The sequence below is a fragment of the Callithrix jacchus genome, chromosome 14, assembly GCF_049354715.1.
Source record: "Callithrix jacchus isolate 240 chromosome 14, calJac240_pri, whole genome shotgun sequence".
NCBI lineage: Eukaryota > Metazoa > Chordata > Mammalia > Primates > Cebidae > Callithrix > Callithrix jacchus.
In genome coordinates this window covers 82,088,767-82,108,492 of record NC_133515.1, presented here as the reverse complement: position 1 = coordinate 82,108,492, position 19,726 = coordinate 82,088,767, and the positions used below count along the sequence as shown (strand labels likewise).

Genomic DNA, 19,726 nt, shown 5'->3' with positions numbered 1-19,726 from the left:
AAATATATGCAAATTATGTTTGATAAGGGTCTAGTATCTAACGTACATGAAGTACTCTTACAATTCAACAATAAAGAGACAAATAGCTCAATTTAAAAGTGGGCAAAACATGTGAATAGGCATTTCCTCTCCTATATGAATGGCCAGTAAGCACATGAAAAGATGCTCTACATAATTAGCCATCAGGGAAGTAAAAATCAAAACCTCATTAGATACCACTTCACACTCACTAAGATGCTATAATAAATTTCTTTTAAATATAAAATAGCAAGCATTGGCATGGCTGTGGAGATTGGAACCCTCATATATTGATAGTGGGAATATAAAATTGTGCAGCCACTTTGGAAAAGTTTCACAGTACCTCAAAAAGTTAAACTTACCATGTGACCCAGCTCCACTCCTAGGCATATACCCAAGAGAATTGAAGACACACGTTTATACAAAAACTTGTACATGAATGGTCATAGTAGCATTATTAACAACCCAAATGTCCATCATCTGATGACTGAGAATCACAATGTGACATATGCATACTAGACAAATAGAAGAAAAAACATTTTTTTTTTGAGACAGGATCAGGATCTCTCTCTGTCACCCAGGCTGGAGGGCAGTGGTGTGGTCTTGGCTCATTGCAGCCTCTGCCTCCCGGACTCAAGCTATCCTTCCACCATCCCCAGAGCCCTCGCTTCCTCAGCTGGTAGCTGGAATTATCAGCGTACACCACCACTACACCCAGCTAATTTTTGTATTTTTTACAGAGACAGGGTTTCCCCATGTTGCCCAGGCCTACCTCTCTCATCCTCCCGAAGTGCTGGGATTACAGAGGTGACCTCTGCACCCAGCCCAGAAAACCTCTTATACATTAGCAGCCACTCCTTCTTTACCACTCCCCACAGCCCTTGGCAACCACAAATCTGTTTTCTGTCTCTATGGATTTGCCAATTCTGGACATTTCATATAAATAGAATCATACAGTATGTGGCCTTTTGTGTCTGGCTTTGTGTGTGTGTGTATGTGTCTTTGTGTCTGGCTTCTTTCGTTAGCATACTGTTTTTAAGGTTCATACATGTTGTAGTATGCGCCAATACTTCATTCCTTTTTATTGCCAAGTAATACTATATTGTCTAAAGCAAGTCTAATTTAAAGGAAAAAATATATATATTTCATTGTATGATTATACCACAGTTTCTTCACCCATTCATCAACTGATGGACATTTGGGTTGTTTCCACATTTGGGGCTCTTAGGAAGAATGCTGTTTATAAGCATTTGTGAATAATTTTTTGTGTGGTCATGTTTTTACTTTTCTTGGGTTTCTGTGTATATTTTAAAGGCTGTAAAAACTTTCCTGATTTCTATAATAATGAGTCCTTTATTAACAAGTATAAAGCTTTCTCATCAAAAGACAGAAAACTGACTCCATTTTTTTTTTTTTTTTTTTTGAGATGGAGTCTTGCTCTGTAGCCCAGGCCAGAGTGCAGTGGCACCATCTCTGCTCACTGCAACCTCCACCTCCCTGGTCCTGGCTCAAGCGATTCTCCTACCTCAGCCTCCCAGGCACCAGCCACCATGCCCAGCTAATATTGGTATTTTTTAGTAGAAAAGGGGTTTCACCATGTTGGCCAGTCTGGTCTTGAACTCCTGACCTCGTGATCCACCCGCCTGGGCCTCCCAAAGTGCTGTGATTACTGGTGTGAGCCAGCGTGTCCTGCCAAACTGACTCCATTTTTTCTTTTTTATCACAGCATCACATCCTTAGAACATCGAGGGGTCAAAAGGAACTAAGACACCTTCTGAGTGAGACCCTGATTCTGTTGAAAAGGCCTAGAGTGGTGGGGTGACTGCTACTGGTAAGACAGCCAGGTGGGACAGACACAGAACCATGATCTCCCAACCTACATCGCCTTCTCATCTAGACGGACATCGTCTTTAACCCCATGAGTTTTACCCAGAGTGAACCATCAGTCTTTCCAGAGTCTGGGAGGAGAATGTTTCCATGGTGAAGATTACTTCCCAGAGTGGGACCTGAGTGGGTAGTAGACCTCCCCTACCTCCCCCAAATCATTCCCCTTCTCCATAACTTGCTACAGTATTTGCAATTCCACTGGCAGCCAATCCACTGGTTGAATGGAGGGCTTACAAATGAATGGCCTATGGGGGCCAGAGGGTGATGAAACAGAGTGGATTGGGCAAACTGGCAAGCTGGAAAGTTCATGCCCCCCACAAAAGAGCTCAGGACACAAACCGCAGGATCTGTGTTCATGAAACATCTTGGGGGCTTGGGTTGAGCAAGTGGCTTTTGAGCCCAGGCTGCAAGATTTGCCATGGGGGCCATGCTAGCCTCCCTGATCCATGGAATAGTGCTGGCATTCTAAAATCTCAGAGATGCCACTACAGAGGAAAGCTGGGCATTGCAGGGCAAAGCCCTCATAGTGGCCACCAGCACAGTGGCACGAAACTTGAGCAGAAGAGGAAGGGTGGGCTTGTTCCTGAGCACCAGCAGATGCAACTACCCTTTTGTTAACTGGGGAGAACCTTTGAGGAGATGGAGGTGAATGTTTTATGTCGGGGCTGAGAGCCATCATAATTCAGACCATAACAATACAAACAAGGGCCAGCAAGCCTAAGAAATTTAAGATTCATCTCGAAAACAGTATTCTCTGTTTAGCAGCATATAGACTATAGTATAATCCAAATGACTTGATTACCTCTTGGCTTGCATTAGCAAGATGCTGTCATCTGAATAAGTGTAAATCTCAACTCTATTAGCTTAGAAAAGTCATACAACTCATTGGGGCTTCAGATGGCTGTTGCTTGGTTTTGCTCTTTGCCTTGCTATGTGCATATGAATGCACAGATGACAAGAACAGATGCCAGAGCCCCTGGAAGATCAAAGTGCTGGTGCTGCCTTAGAAAATCTGCCCACGCCACATTTCTAAATCTGCAGGAAGGCTGCAGTAAATAAGCAATATGTATTTGTTCCATTGAATGAAATCTAAAGCAAACCTATCATAACCACTCCCATGGAAGACCAAAGCACGTGTGCAGACACTGGGACCTAAAACAAGAAGTAGTACTTTTGGGGACACAACTGTCACTGCTGGTTCCCTACCACCTTAGCATTCGGTATTTCTTCATCTGGATTAATTTGCTGTAATGAAAATATCCTCTGTTTTGTATTGAAACTACCCTAATATTGTTTTCATGGTTACTTTTCCAAAACTGGAAAAAAGAACACGTTGTTTCTAGATTGTGGACAGTGGTTCCAGAGAAGGGAAAACCAGAAGGGTTTTAGGACTCAGGAAAATAGAGTTACCAGAGGGGCCCAGGTGGTTTTCCTTCCATCCTCCCTTTACCATACTCTGAATGTCTCCTTTTTTTTTTTTTTTTTTTTGAGAAGAAGTCTCGCTCTGTCACCCCGGCTGGAGTGCAGAGGCATGATTTTGGCTCACTACAGCCTTGGCCTCCCGGGTTCAAGCAATTCTCCTACTTCAGCCTCCCAAGTAGCTGGGATTACAGGCATGCACCACCATGTCCAGCTAATTTTTATATTTTTAGAGGAGACAGGGTTTCACCATGTTGGCCAGGCTGGTCTCAAATTCCTGACTTCAAGTAATCCACCCACCTTGGCCTCCCAAAGTGATGGGATTACAGGTATAAGCCACTGTGTCCGGCCTGAATATATTTTAAAAAATTATTTTGGAAGGTTTTCTGGCTTGCCCTTGCACATTTCTAGCCTTTTCTTTCTGGCCCCAACACTGATCTCCCATGGGTCTCTTCTCCATTGCTTCTCCGTGTTGGCAGGCCCATACTTTGTGTGGCTTCTCTCTCCTATTTACTGAAAAGCTCATAATTACTTTTCTCTTGTGGATAAAAATAAGCAGAATGCCAGTAGTATGATTTTTAAAAAGAGAAGCTCCCCAAATGCCTATCGTGACCGCATGGAATCATTCTGATGAGAACATGCTGAATCAATCGATCCAGCATTGTCTGCAAGGCTCAGTTCAACTGGCTGAATCCATTATCCCGTAAACTGTGCGACTTTCTCTAAAGATATTTCACCACCACAGCTGCATCAAACAAATGTTGAATGGGAAAAAAATCAAAAGTAGATATTCTTAAGATATCCCAACATCATTAAGGCTGTTTTTCCGCCGAAACCCGCATCTGGTAGTAAAATCTTTCTTTTTCAGACATTGTTTTTCTCTAAAGAATCACCCCAAGGCTGCCACCGTAGCAAAGCTCTCTAGCCATTTATATATTGTGGGTTTTAACAAGCGTGTCTTCCAGGCTGACTCTGGCTGGTAGAGGTTATCACCCATTCCTCAATGGGCACCAATATTCTGACGAGTTCATGACATTCGGTTTAAGAAATTACCTATGGCCAAAAATTTTGATTGGCAAGGTTAGCACATTTTGCCATATGGTATGTGCTATCTCTGTTCCCAGATATGCAACTCTTGTGGTGTGACAAATTGTTTGTGGGACAATACACGTTGCAGCCCAGACAGTTAGACAAAACACCCCATCAGAGCTGAAACCGGAGTCTAGGTCTCAGAACAAGAAATATGCAAAATCACACCTGCCGGCCAACATTGCTGCTTGCGTTTTGCTCTTCTTTTTTTTTTCTTTACCACAAAGAAAATTAAATGTAAAATCAATTTCATATTGAGCAAAGGACCCAGGGTGAGGTTCCCACATACACTTAATTGAGTCAGCGATATTTTGTGTGGCCTACCTATAGCTTGAGTGGTACAGCCAAGCGTAAGCTGTTTGTGATTTGGAATTTAAATCCTTATGTTTAATTATTGCCAGTCTCATATAGCATACAATGGCGGACAGCACAGCAGAGTTAGCCTTAACAGTTATCTGTGGTTTGGGCCTTGTTATCTGTTTAAGATCAATATATTCTAACAAAAATTCTTGCCATGGTTACATTCTCATGTGTTCTGCTATTAGGACTCAGTATTTAAAATACTTGAAGGCAAGAATTTTTCTTGGAAGGTGATATTATTGGGAGTGGTAGAAACTCATTTTTGAAATCCATTTTGAAATGAAAAAGTCTTAATGTTATTGAACTTCAAAAACTTGTCTTTTCAAGGGATAGTTTTCTTCTGATGATATAGTGAAATGAGAATGTTGTGCTGTCTTGAGTAAAATGTGTGGTATTTGTGTCTGTTGGGTATTAATGTGTATTATGTGCATTGGAATTATAGGCGCCTTGTATATTTTAAGCAATGAGAAAGGGTCCACAATTTTATAAGCTGTGTGTGTATGATCGATCTATCTATCTATCTATCTATCTATCTATCTATCTATCTATCATCTTTACTTATATATAATAAAATATATATACAACTTTGCCACTGGGAGCACTGTAAGTTCCTACAACCACTTACAGCTTAAGAATTGTGCCAAATTGGCCAGGTGTGGTGGTTTACGCCTGTAATCCCAGCACTTTGGGAGGCCAAGGCAGGCAGATCACCTGAGGTCAGGAGTTCAAGACCAGACTGGCCAACATGGTATGATGAGATCCCCTGTCTCTACTAAAAATACAAAAATCAGCTGGGTGTGGTGGCACATGCCTATAATCCCAGCTACTCAGGAGGCTGAGGCAGGAGAACTGCTTGAACCTGGCCAAAAATTTTGATTGGCAGATGGAGATGGAGATTGCAGTGAGCTGAGATTGTGCCACAGCACTCCAGCCTGGGCAACAGAGTGAGACTCTGTCTCAAAATAAAGAAAAAAAAAAAAGAATTGTGCCATATCAAAAGCCTGTTCTTTGGAGGTTTTGTAAATCTGTAGTGCAAAGTAGGTGCTTGACACATATTTTCATGAGTTCTGTCATCATCACTGAATCAAATGCAACCTTAGTCTTTTCGGCCCATTCTGTCAGCCTAGTCCCAGTTTCCATTTTGCAGTGTCCTCTCAGGAGGCCATGCAATGCCTGTCATCCAAGTCCATTTTGGATCCTTTGGTCATTTTTCTTCTTATCCCTCAAACTCCATGTTCAACTCATCAGTAAATTCTTTCTCTGCCATCTCAAAAGCATTTTCAATGAACTTCTTTCTAACTCAACTCCACACCCTTAATTTTCACTACAGATGCTCCTCAATTTGTGATGTGGTTATCTCCTAATAAACCCATAACAAATTGAAAATATCTTAAGTTGAAAATACATTTGATACCTCTAACCTACCAAACATCATAGGTTAGCTTAGCCTGCCTTACATTAGTCTCTAATTGGGCAAAGTCATCTAATACAAAGCCTGTTTTATAATAAGGGGTCAAATAGCTCATGTAATTTATTGAATACTGTACTGAAAGTGAAAAACAGAATGGTTGTACAGGTACTTGAAGTATGGTTTCTACTGAATGTGTATTGCTTTTGTACCACCACAGAGTTGAAAAATTATAAGTTGACCCATTGTAAGGCAGGGATCACCTGTACTTCCATTTCTCATCTGGAAACTACAGTAGCCTCCTAAATATGCTTCCTGCTACCCCTCTGGCCCCTCACTGATCCTTGATCACAGAGCAGCTGGAGTGATCATCAAAACACATACATCAGATCATATGACTTTCCTTCTCAAAACTTTGGACGTCTTCCCACATCTCTTGGAATACATCCTAAATTCCTTAGGATGGCCACATCTTATTTCCTGGTTCCTGTATCTCTCTTCAACCTTGTCTCATAATCTCACCTTCCCCCTTTCTTGCTCACCACATCTCTCGTCCTGGTTCCTTTTGATTCTGGAACAAGTTAAGCTCTTTCCAGTCTAAGGGCCTTTGCATCTGTTGTTCCCTCTGACCAAAGTGTTCACATAACCCCAACCTTGTTGTCACGTAGGTTTTGGCACAAATCTCACCTCCTCCGTGAGGTTTTCCCTCACCACTTTATTTTATTTCTATTTTTTGAGATGAAGTTTTACTCTTGTTGCCCAGGCTGGAGTGCAATGGTGCAATCTTGGCTGATTGCAATCTCTGCCTCCCAGGTTCAAGTGATTCTCCCCAGTCAGCCTCCCAAGTAGCTGGTATTACAGGCATGCACCATCATGCCTGGCTAATGTTTTATTTTTAGTAGAGACAAGGTCTCACCATGTTGGCCAGGTTGGTCTCAAACTCCTGGTCTCAGATGATCTGCCCACCTCAACCTCCCAACGTGCTGGGATTACAGGTGTGAGCCACCACACCCAGCTGTCCCTCACCACTTTAAAAGTAGACACTTCCTGCTATTCTCTATCCATTTCCTATTCTTTCCTTCCTGGTTTCTGTTATCGTCTGTGATTATGTTGCTTATTTACTTGTTTATTATTTGTTTTCCCCCATAAAACTGTAAATCCCATGAAAGTAGGAAACCTGTCATGCACCCTCAGTGCGTAGTGCAGTGTGTGGCACAAAGTCCTCAATAAATTTGTTGAATGAATGAACAAACAGAAAATCCTTTCAAATATTGAGGAAAAATCTGCCCACTTAGAATTTCTGCTGTTGGTTCTAATTCTGTTTCTATTATTGATTCTAATTCTAAGGCAACACATAATAATTCTGCAGCATCATATACATGATCACATTTCAGATCTTTGATGCCCTTCTTTGTCTTTTTTTTTTTTTTTTTTTTTTTTTGATATGGAGTTTTGCTCTTGTTGCTCAGGCTGGAGTACAATGGTTCAATCTTAGCTCACTGCAACTTCCACCTCCAAGGTTCAAGAGATTCTCCTGCCTCAGTCTCCCAAGTAGCTGGGATTAAAGGCATGCACCACCACATTTGGCTAATTTTTTATGTTTTACTAGATATGGGGTTTCACCATGTTGGCCAGACTGGTTTTGAACTCCTGACCTCAGTTGACCCACCCACCTTGGCCTTCCAAAGTGTTGGGATTACAGGCAGGAGCCGCCATGCCCAGTCAGATCTTTGCTACCCTTCTTAGGCATCTTACCTCTGTGCTATTTACACCTCTCAACCTTCCTTTGTATGGCGTGGCTTCTGGCTTTCTCATCGTAGTAATCACTCTCTGATGGAAGACTTTAGTTTGACAACATCCCTCACTAAAAAAAAAAAATGTGTTTTGACCACTGCAAGGTCCAATAGCAGTCATTCTCCTTGATGAGAATCCCATCAAACTTATGGTCTGTAGTTTCCAGGATCTATTGGTTTTTTTCCCAATATATTGCAAAATAGAACATTCCCTTGGCACTTTTCCCATTCTTCATGATTTCTCAAACATACCACTGTGGCTCTGCGATTCTATCTGCAAATTTCCTTTTGTACTCTGGAATATAATTTGTTTGGACCTGGAGACTTAAAGTCATGCCTAGATTCTTGCCTAGATTGTATATATTTTATTTTAAAATATGTCTAGATTTTTCCTTATTCTCTGACTGTAGGTTCCATTTTTCCCTTTTCATCATCTCCTTTGCTGCACGTTTAGAAATCAGAATCCATTCTCCTCATTCCAGAGATGGAATTTGAGTATTTGGTAGTTTGTAGTTTTTGCCACCTGTTAACATTTCACCATCTTCTTGTACCTGTCACTTCCTTCTTCCTTTTCTCTTCCTTTTCCTCTTCCTCCTTCTTCCCTTCTTTAATCTTTCTTCTTTTGTTCTCCCCTCCCTCCGTCCCTCTCTCCCTCTCTCCCTCCCTCCCTCCTTCCCTTCTTCTTTCCTTCCTTCCTTCCTTCTTTCCTTCCCTCCTTCCTTTCTTCCCTCCTTCCTTCCTTCTTTCCTTCCCTCCTTCCCTCCTTCCTTCCTTCCTTCTCTTCCATCCCATTCTCTCTGAACTGAATCTATCATGGAACACCTTTTTAATCTCACTGTTTCTGAGATTTCCTACTAGCTAAGGTTTTAGACTTCCTAAAAAAGCCTTCTGTCTTTCTTTTTTATGGTATTGGTACTTGGATATGGGTCCCTTATTATTGCTTGTGAACATGTCCTTTTAAAAAAACATGAGTTCATGAGAAAGTTTTCTGAGTGGCCACACTGGCTTATAAGTTTACTTATCCTTTCTCTTTTCACAGGATTGTTCGTTATTACATTGCCTTGGAATTTATGTAATGCTCTTTCCTTGCTATTATGGACTCCCAAAAGACATGGTCACATTCTCCTGAGGTCTCTATAATTTCCATATAGAAACCAGTTCTTTCTCATTGGTTAAAATTACATGCAATATACCAGTTTCTCCTTTGATCTGAGAGCTGAAATTGTTAGCTAGGAATGTCTCAAAATTTTTATAAGCTGCTCCATTTTAGCAAAATATGACCTCCAACAGACATAAAGATAGTTCAAGTTCCTGTCCCTACGACTGCTTGCTTGTAGTCCTGTGGTCTGCTTTCTGGAAGCCTTCTCCATGCCGGGCACCCCATCTAAGGACTCTTGTTGATGTTTTGCCTGTAATTCCCAACTGCTTCTGTTCTTACTGAGTGACTTTCTGTACAGAAATGGGCCATCTTTTTGCATCGCCTTTTCACATATAAGGCTACCTATTCCCGTTTCTCTCAAAACAACGACTCTTTCTATTGCTCTATCTCAGGCAGGAGTCCCATCACATCTCTGTGACAATGGCTGTGCTTCTCATGTCAAAATAAGTTAAGTTCTCTTTCTTTGCATTGCATCTTCTGTGAATCAGTGTCAGAGATATTTTCATGCTTAAGGGATTTTTTGGGATGAGTTTCTCTCAGCTTTAACAAACATTGACGCATGAGTACCATCTATAAGACTCCAGCAGTTTCCCTGGTGTCCTTCTTCTCACATTCTTCTCACATTTGACTCTCATTCTCCATCATCCCCTGAAATTTTTCCCTCTGATTTTCTAGTCTTCCATCCCTTTAAGAGTCTTCCTTAGTTTTTTTTTTTTTTTTGAGGCAGTCTTGCTCTGTCACCCAGACTGGAGTGCAGTGGCACAATCTCGTCTCACTGTAACCTCCACCTCCTGGGTTCAGGTGATTCTCCTGCCTCAGCCTCCCAAGTAGCTGGGATTACAGACATGTTCCACTACCCCTGGCTAATTTTCGATTTTTTTTTTTTTTTTTTTTTTTAGTAGAGACAGGGGTTCACCATGTTGGCCAGGCTGGTTTTGAACTCCTGACCTCAGGTGATCCATCTGCCTCAGCCTCCCAAAGTGCTGGGATTACAGCTATGAGCCACTGCACTCGGCCCTTAATTTTTTGGTTGGGCAAACACTCTTGTGTGTGAAAAGGCATTTCTCTTGGACTTTGCCTGCTCCTCTGTTAGCTATTCATCACAGTAACTGGTGGTCACCCTGGGAAACAATATAGAAGATACCCTGCACAAACTGGCAGGAAAACGATTTCTAAATCTCAATTTAGCTGACTGTGTGATTCTGATGAAGAACCATATGAGAAGCACAGATACAGGAACACAACTTGTAGAAGTGGCCCCATGCAGATTGCAAAGTAACTCCCTTTGTGGTACAAAAAGAAGTGTTGCTTTTTTCCTTGGAGTAGGCGGAAAGGCTTTGAGCAAGGGAGGAGGAGGTTCTTGGAAGGAGGTGGGATTGGAAGAGGGAGAGTGGGCTTTGGGGAGGGGAGAGGTCCACAGGATTTGGCTTTCCCTACCCTTCTTTCCATCAGATGAACCATTCTGTCCCTCTGGCTCCCGTGGGACTAGGAGGAAGTCCTTCACCATCGTTCTCTATCACTGCCTCCTCTTCCTGCAGGATTGTGTCCCACCTAAACACTTTCCATTTCCCTGGTGGCTTCTCCCAGGACCTCAGGGAAGCAGGTGGCTTCATCTCGAAGTCACCCAGGCCTGTGGCCCTACCCCACCACTCCCACCCCAGCTCCTTTGCTGCCCCAGGAGTTGTCTCTGGCATTCATGGCTGCCCCACCTTGTCCCAGACACTGTACCTGAGGATGCAGATCTGGTGTGGCATGTACTCCTGGGCTCTGGTTTAAGGCTTATTCAAAGGCCTGTTTGTAGGCAGTATGGTATAAGCAGTCAAAACTAGACACAGGCAGATTTGGGTTTAAATCCAAATTTTGCTACCTTCCAACCAATTGAGTTATTTAATCATTTTGAATTTCAAGGTCCCCATGTATAAAATATGGATAGTAATCCTAGTAATGCACACAGATATTTGCACACACACACACATGCACACATATTCACACACACATTTCCTGGCATATATGTTCAACTGACGTGTCAATGTTTCCCCATCTATGAAATGAATAAAGTGGCATCTATCTTTTTTTTTTTGAGACAGAGTTTTGCTCTTGTTTCCCAGGCTGGAGTGCAGTGGTCTCGCCTCACTGCAACCTCTGCCTTCTGGGTTCAAGCCATTTTCCTGCCTCAGTCTCCTGAGTAGCTGGGGGTACTGGTGCCCATCACCATGCCCAGCTAATTTTTGTATTTTTAGTAGAGACTGGGTTTCACCACATTGTCCAGGCTGGTCTCAAACTCCTGACCTCAGGCATTCCACCTGCCTTGGCCCCCCAAAGTCCAAAGTGCTGGGATTATAGGCATAAGCCACAGTGCCAAGCCATTTTTGTTGTTGTTGTTTTGAGACAGTCTTGCTCTGCTGCCCAGGCTGGAGTACAGTGGCATGATCTCAACTTGGTACAACCTCTACCACCAGGCTCAAGCAATTCTCATGCCTCAGCCTCTCAAGAAGCTGGGGTGACAGGCATGCACTAACATACCTGGCTAATTTTTATATTTTTGGTAGAGATGAGGTTTCACCACTTTTGTCAGGCTTGTCTTGAACTCCTGGCCTCAAACAATCTGCCTGCCTTGGCCTCCCAAAGTGCTGGGATTACAGGCATGAGCCACTGTGCCTGGCAAAATAAATGAGGAAACTAAGTACAATAAGTTGCATCTGGAATTAATAGCTATTGTGGGGAGGTGTGTGGGCTACTGGCTAGGGTGATTAACTTCAGAGTCTGATTAAGTTTGAGAACTAGTTCTGCCACTAACTAGCTGTGTGATGGGCAAGATAATTAACCTTTCAGGTCTCATTTTCCCTAACTATATAATAGCAACTGTATTAGACCATTTTCATGCTGCTGATAGAGACATATCTGAGACCAGGCAATTTACAAAAGAAAGAGGTTTATTGGACTTACAGTTCTATGTGGCTGGGGAGGCCTCACAATTGTGGTGGAAGGTGAAAGGCATGTCTCACGTGGCGGTGGCAAGGGAGAGAACTTGTGCAGGGAAACTCCTCTTTTCAAAACCCTCAGATCTTGTGAGACTTACTCACTATCACAAGAACAGCACAGGAAGGATCTGCCCCCATGATTCAATTACCTCCTAGCGGGTCCCTCCCACTAAATGTGGGAATTCAGATGAGAATCGTTGGGGGGAACCTAATCAGCTAAACCATATCGGCAACAATTATAGAACCCACACTATAGAACTGTTCTAATGAAACACAGTAACACACAGACTGCATCCAGTCCCGTACTTGGCGCTCAGTGAGGGCTTCACAAGTTGCTGCTGTTACTATTACTAGTTGTATTGGTTATTTCATTCTCCCTGCTGCCCTCCCCAGCTCTGGATCAGGAGTCACTTCTGGTGCCTGGTGGGACAGGAGAGAGGACAATGAGCAAAATAACCCAGAAAGCACGAAATTCAGCCGTTTGGAGAGAGGAAAGTGAAAGGTAGGAGCAGTTGAAAAGGACAAGTTCAGAGAAGATGTGGGTTTAGTGGGGATCAGCACGTGGCACTTTGTTGTTTTTATTCTTGTCTTATGCCTTTCCCATCACTTTTATGGGCTGGTGTGCAGACATTTGTTGAAAGGACTCTTCCACCTGGATCTCATTGAAATCATGCAGCCTTTCTCTTCACTAAATATTTTTCTATCGCAGTAACTATATAAACGTTCCATTTGTGATGTAATAGTTCTGTTTCAGATTTTCTTTCCTAAACTAAAAACAAGAGTTACTGCAAACATTTGAGACGATGGCCTGAATGTCATGCTTTGTATGATGAACTTTTTATTTCCAGTGGTTTACATTTATTTTTCCTATTTAGTGGTCTACCCTCTGGCGCTAGGTGGAGGCTCCAAACGGCAAGGGTTGCACTGAGAAGAGGATGTAACAATGCAGAGACTTACTTTGGTTATAAAAATTTCCACTTTCTAGAGAGAAGCATGAGCTAAACAGAGGCAGCTTTCACTTGTTTGGAAATGCAATCAGGGTCCTTATTTCAGTTGCTTAATATTTCTACAGCAAACAACCAGCTTCTGCCAAAATCACTTTTAGAAAGAAAATACCCTGTTGCATTAATGGCCTAAGGCAGTGACTTTTTCTTGAAACCGATGAACTATCATCCTACTTCTTGGCTCTGCCAAATAACCATGCATGGGAGGAGGAAGGAGGAATCAGAACGGGCCAGAGTTTCACTTTGGCATTTTAAAACATAGAAGATGGACAAGATTTCATTGAATGAAGAGATGAGGCTGACAATAATTTGCTTAGTTGTAGTAGAGTGAAAAGAGGAGGGCTTCAAGAGGGTCAAGCCCCATTTCTCCTATTCAGTTATTTATATGAACTGTAAATCTCAATTTTGTTAGCCATAAAATGGGAAGATAATGCCTAGATATCAGGGCTGGCTGAAGCTTAGCAGAAATTAGATGTGGCCACAAGTGATCCGTCTCTCAAGCCATTTGTGCAAATGTGATAATAATGTATGAGGATTTTTCTTTTATCACTGGAGGAGAAAGGGGTGTTTCTATAACAGGTGTCTTTGAATGTAGGGATCTAAAAGATGGCAGGAGGAAAATGGAAGAGTGGTATGACAGCTGTGTCCCTCATCCTGGGCGTAAGTTTCCCTGTTCCAGACACCCTCCACCTCTGGCCTAATTGAGTGGGGTTTGAAGGACAGCATAGCCTTAAAGCCTAGGTGCCGGGTGTGGTGGCTCATGCCTGTAATCCCTGCATTTTGGGAGGCTGAGGCAGTCAGATCACCTGAGGTTGGGAGTTCAAGACCAGCCTCACCAACATGGAGAAACCCTGTCTCTACTAAAATACAAAATTAGCCAGGCATGGTGGTGCATGCCTGCAATCCCAGCTACTTGGGAGGCTGAGGCAGGAGAACTGCTTGAACCCAGGAGGCAAAGGTTGTTGTGAGCCAAGATTGTTTCATTGCATTCTAGCCTGTGCGACAAGAGCAAAACTTCGTCTCAGAAAAAAAAGGCCTAGGTGATAAAAGTCTCACCTGAAGACGGAACAGAGCCGCTGTTGCTCATTCCACCAAAAATCGGTTGCACCCTAAGGGCTCAGGGCAAATACCTGCAGCAAAGTGCTGCTCTCAGATGGCTTGAAGGCCATGAGTGAGCAATTCTGAGGACCCAGAAGTAGAGGGGTGTGTGTACTTATTCATGAGCCAATCTGAGACAGCTTCTGGGATGCCTAGAAGGCAACAGGGGTGACTTCAAGTGATGAGGATGGAGGGTGGTGGGGATCAGGGCCATTGAGGGCTTGTAGTCCTACAGATGGAGGCTTCATTGTAATGGGACCTCACAAGTTGGTGAGGCCTGGGGACATGTGAAATACTTGTTCTATATAGGATTTCCCTGTGAATTAAAAAAGAGAGGCCAGGCACGGTGGCTCATGCCTGTAATTCCAGCACTTTAGGAGGCCAAGGAGGGTGGGTCATGACATCAGGAGTCTGAGACCAGCCTGGTCAACATGGTGAAACCCCATCTCTACTAAAAATACAAAAAATTAGCTAGGTATGGTGTGCACCTGTAATTTCAGCTACTCGGGAGGCCAAGGTAGGAGAATTGCTTGAACTTAGGAGGCAGCGGTTGCAGTGAGCCGAGATTGTGCCACTGCACTCCAGCCTGGGTGACAGAGCGAGACTCCATCTCAAAAAAGAAAGGCCACATGAAAGCACTTTGCAAATTTTAAAGTGTTATAGAAAAGTGCAGAATTGGTATTGTGAAGAAGACACATCAAGCGCAGCTCCTGTTAGGGTGGCTCTGCCAAGGCCAGACTCAGGTGAGAGGCATCAGGTAACGGGGATTCCAAAATGCTCCCCAAAGGCTGAGTGCGGTGGCATACGCTGGTAATCCCAGCACTTTGGGAGGCCAAGGTGGATGGATCACTTGAGGTCAGGAGTTCCAGACCAGCCTGGCCAACACAGCGAAACCCTGCTTCTACTAAAAATAGAAAAATTAGCTGGGCATGGTGGCGGGCACCTGTAGTCCCAGCTACTCAGGAGGCTGAGGCAGAAGAATCCTTTGAACCCAGGAAGCGGAGGTTGTAGTGAGCCGAGATCGTGCCACTACACTCCAGCCTGGGCAATAGAGTGAGTGAGACTCCGTCTCCTTAAAAAAAATGCTCCTCAAAGCAACACATGGGAATGTCATTGAGCACCTGCTGTGTCCTCAGAATTCTTCTATCTGCTTAGGGTTCAAAGATAATTAATTCTTATTCTCTGTTCTTCAGGAGCTCACTGTCCAAAGGGAGTCTGTCTCTCAGATCCACACGCTGAGGCTTGCTCCAGTGTGAATGTGTGCACTGGAAAGAACCCAAACAGCCCCCTGAGAGCTGCCAGGGTTGGCAGTCTTCCGTGAGATCCCCAGGTTTGAGTAGCCAAGCCGGGAGGAGCACCATTTGCCCACTGACTCTTGGGCAAGGCTGCAGCCTGCATCCCAGCCAGCAGAAAGCAGGTGGCATCACAGCTGAGTTTACCACCATTGCAGGGCCCACTACATGCTTTTAGTAGATAACATGTCTTCTCTGCTTCAGATCCTTATTTTGCTTACTTAAAATTTCTGCAGAAAACAAACAGCTTCTGCCAAAATTGGCTCACAACATTAGTTTGCTAGTATAATCAGTTGTATAGCAGGATTGTACTGAGTAGCTCTTGGAAGGCAGTCAACACAACAGGGATGCATCGTTCTTCCAGGTCATCACACATGGGTTGGACATGCTAACAGTCCCCAGCAGCTATCAGGGGAGTATATGGATGATTATGCAAAGGCAGAGGCATTGCAGAAGGATGCTAACTAGATGTCACGAGTCAAGGATATTATAGAAGGATCTCTTTGCTGACAAAGAGGGTACCTCTAAGGTTCCTTCAGATGGGTTGGTTCTCTGTTCACTGTGATCACTACTATGCAAAGGCTTGTGGGCCATTTAGGAGAAAAGCATTCAGTCCAATTCTATAGACACAGTGAGCATGTGATATGCCCTAAGCGTATATGAGTAATATACCAAAGAGGAAATACACAGTTACTACTGTCAGGAACTCATGACCTGCTGCAGCGGTTGGCAAAGTATGGCTTGTGGGCCAATCTGGCTATTTCAGTAAATAATGTTTTACTGGAATCCAGACACACCTGTTTGTTTCCATATTGTCTATGGCTGCTGAGCACCCACGATAAGAGCAAAGTTAAGTAGTTGTGACAGAGACCTTATCACCCACAAAACCTGTAATGTTTGACTGGATAGCCCTCAACAGAAAAGGCCTGACAACCTCTGGTCTTGTGGGAGGACACTGCTGTGCACAGTTAACTCTAAATCTTGGCTGTAGCATCTTGAATAGGGTGGTGATCCTCGGGTGCTGAGGGGGACAGCTGGCCAGCTGCCTCCCAGCGGCGTTTCCACAACTTGCAGGCCCAGAAACTAGAGTTGGGAATGACCACAGAGTTTGTGATGGACTGACAGTTGCCCAAACCACAGACTGACCTACAGGCTAGAAATGAACATGTTGGGTGGAATAGCCCTCTCAAGGACTAGAGTAATTGCTAGAGAGCCACCCTTTCTACAGAATACAACACACATTCAAGTGTGACTACTCACACTGAGACTTTCTGATGAGCATGACTAGACAGCAGGGGGCCCTAGAATAGTTTGTTCAGGTTAAGGTGAGAGGAGGGGAGAATCCAGCCCTGTCCCTTGCTGGATGCCACCACTCCAGTGCCTGAAATCCAACCTCCCCACCCTAATCTGAATAGTCCTCCTCTGGAAAAGAGTGAAAAATGCGAGAATGTGCTTCTTTGACTCTGGCCCTCCTCTAACAGCCCTGCTTCTGTTCACACAGACATTCTGCAGCTTCCTTAACGTCACTGGCTAGAGGATACAGCTGTTGCTAGTAAAAGGCATTGCTCCTTTGAGCTAGCAGGCACTTTGTTCTTTTCCATGACACATTGTTTTATGAGCTCACTCTACGGAAGAAATGTCTATCCCTGTGCTCTGGTTCTTCAGGGGCACCTCATTGTCTCCCTCCGCCCACCCACCTGCACCTGACTACCATGGGCTGTGCCCTCATGGAGGCACCATCAAATGCTATCAGACCACAGGGAGAGCGTCCTTCATCCTGCCTGAAGATGGCATCCAGGCAGGTGAGAAATGTCAGTGGTCATGGAGGCAGCATGAAGGGAGTGTTGGCTGCAGAAACCTGACAAGGCTCTTAGAGAGAGATGGAGAGGGAGATGGGGATGGAGATGATAGAGACAGACAGACTGAAGATTCCAGAGGGGGGCGATGGGGAAGCGTGATGAGGCAGGAAAGAAAGACAGATGAAATGAGACCGAGAGGAGCCTGTGTGCCTGGGCTTTATTTTGGAGGCAATGGGAAACAGAAAGGGTTTTTGAGCATGATAGGACAATGAGGAGTACTGTGGTTTAGGAAACCCAGCAGCCACGTGAAGTGCAGATTCAAAGTAAGGAAACTTCCCAGGGTTTGCTGATGATCTTGGTGAGAAGTGGTATAGGGGTGGTGGGAATGGAATTGAAAGAAAGGATGAACTTCCAGAGGGTGGCCGCGCTCAGTTGACAGGAATCAGGGAGGGTAGGAGGAGAGTAAAAGGCTCCTCTGAGCCTAAATCCAGATGTCGAGGAGATGGTGGTACTGTCAATGGAGTTGGAGCTCTTAGGAAGAAAAACAATGGGGAAGAAAAGGATGAGGTTTTTGACAAGTTGAATATGTGGTGAGCATAGGTCCAACTGAAAGCAGTGGAAATACAGATGTGAAAAATATATGCGGTAGCATTGAAAAGTTGGGGCTCATTTTCACCTGAATGTTACCTAAGGTGAAGGGAAGAGAGGTCATCCAGGACAAAAGTACGGAATGAAAAGAAAAAGCAACCAAGCATGAAATCTTGGAGAATAATGTCCTCATTTAAGGGTGAGCCAATGAAGAGGAGCCCACAGGAGAGACTGAGGGACTGTCTTCATTCACTCATTCATGCATGCATTCATTTGGTCAACAAATATTTTTTGGTACTGCCCACGAACAGATTTTGAGCACGAAGGGTACACTCAGAAATGATGAGTCCAGAAATGATGCCCTCCAGAACTTCCAGTGAGGAAGGCACTCAGGAAATGCAGCGTCCTAAGGGGTCCCAGAAAGGACAGACAGGAAGAACACAGTCTGATGGTGTCAAGTGCAGTGGAGGCTAAGAGGTGGGGAGGAAAAGATGGGAAAAGGGGAGAACTGGGGAGGCAAGAGGGACAAATGAGGGAGAAGAGAAGGGAGAGGAGAGATGACAGAGGCACAGAGTGGGAATTTCTAATTCAAGAATCCTAGGCTGGGCTCGGTGGCTTATGCCTGTATCCCAGCACTTTGGGAGGCCGAGGTGGGCGGATCACCTGAGGTGTCAGGAGTTTGAGACCAGCCTGGCCAACATGGTGAAACCCTGTCTCTACTAAAAATATAAAATTCTCTGGGCATGGTGGCAGGTGCCTGTAGACCCAGCTATTTGGGAAGCTGAGGCAGGAGAATAACTTGAGGTGGAGGCTGCAGTGATGTGAGATTGCCCCACTGCACTCCAGCCTGGGCGACAGAGACTCCATTTCAAAAATAAAAGAAGAAAAAAATCCCGTGTTCTTTCCCCTGCCCTTACCTTAGAAAGCAGAGTAAGTGCTGACCTAATCAGGTTTACCTCCATTGCCATAGTAACCTCTGGGACTCCTTTGCTGTGCATTCTTGAGACCAGAAGTGAAGAAGTTACTTTATCAAGTTACCTGCCAATTAGGCTAGTGATTTCTTTCTTTTTTTTTTTTGAGACAGAGTTTTGCTCTTGTTACCCAGACTGGAGTGCAATGGCGCGATCTCGGCTCACCGCAATCTCCGCCTCCTGGGTTCAGGCAGTTCTCCTGCCTCAGCCTCCTGCGTAGCTGGGATTAAAGCCTTGCCATGTTTTCTCTTTCGAGAATTTATTTTTCATCTCTTTATTCACTGGGATTCTGGACCATAATATATGTAAACACAAAAAATACTAAAGATTGAAAATAAAATTATTCTGTTATCTGATTATAAAAGTGGTCATTGTTAAAAAAAAAAGGCTTGGAAAATACAATATAAAGCAGAAAATACAAATTACTCATTTTCCCACCACTCTTAGTATTCCATTGTTTTTCTTCCCAATCCTGTTTCTAGCCACATTTTATGGCATTTAAATATATTTTTATTGTTTATATGCAGTTTCATATATGTTTTTTGTTTGCTGACTAGTTACATCATGGACATTTCCCCATGTCACTAAAATAACTATAAAATCATTTCATCATACATAAACATCACATTTTAGCTCTTCCTCTATTTTAATGCAGCAAATTGTCCACCTTTATACATAAATTGTTGTTCCTGAATCTTAAAAATAGTCAAACTCATTCACACTTCAAAATAATTTTTGCATTTTTTCTTAGAATCTCTGTGTTTAACGCCTCATACATTTCAAAAAGCACTATTAATATGATTGAAAGTGATGACAGTATCTTTTGTCTCCAAATGCAAGTTATTTTGAAATGTGATCTG

The 19,726-nt window shown here is 43.7% G+C and overlaps 1 long non-coding RNA gene across 1 annotated transcript in view; it reads left to right on the top strand.

Annotated features, from left to right (window-relative positions):
- The window catches only part of LOC128929646 (uncharacterized), a 94,969-nt gene extending 75,786 nt beyond the window's left edge, over nt 1-19,183 (top strand). Inside the window, exons 2-4 of the long non-coding RNA XR_008476415.2 lie at nt 1,745-1,849; nt 17,174-17,310; nt 18,980-19,183. This is a non-coding gene — a long non-coding RNA (uncharacterized LOC128929646). The remainder of the gene's footprint in view (nt 1-1,744; nt 1,850-17,173; nt 17,311-18,979) is intronic.
- Nucleotides 19,184-19,726: the final 543 nt, after the last annotated feature.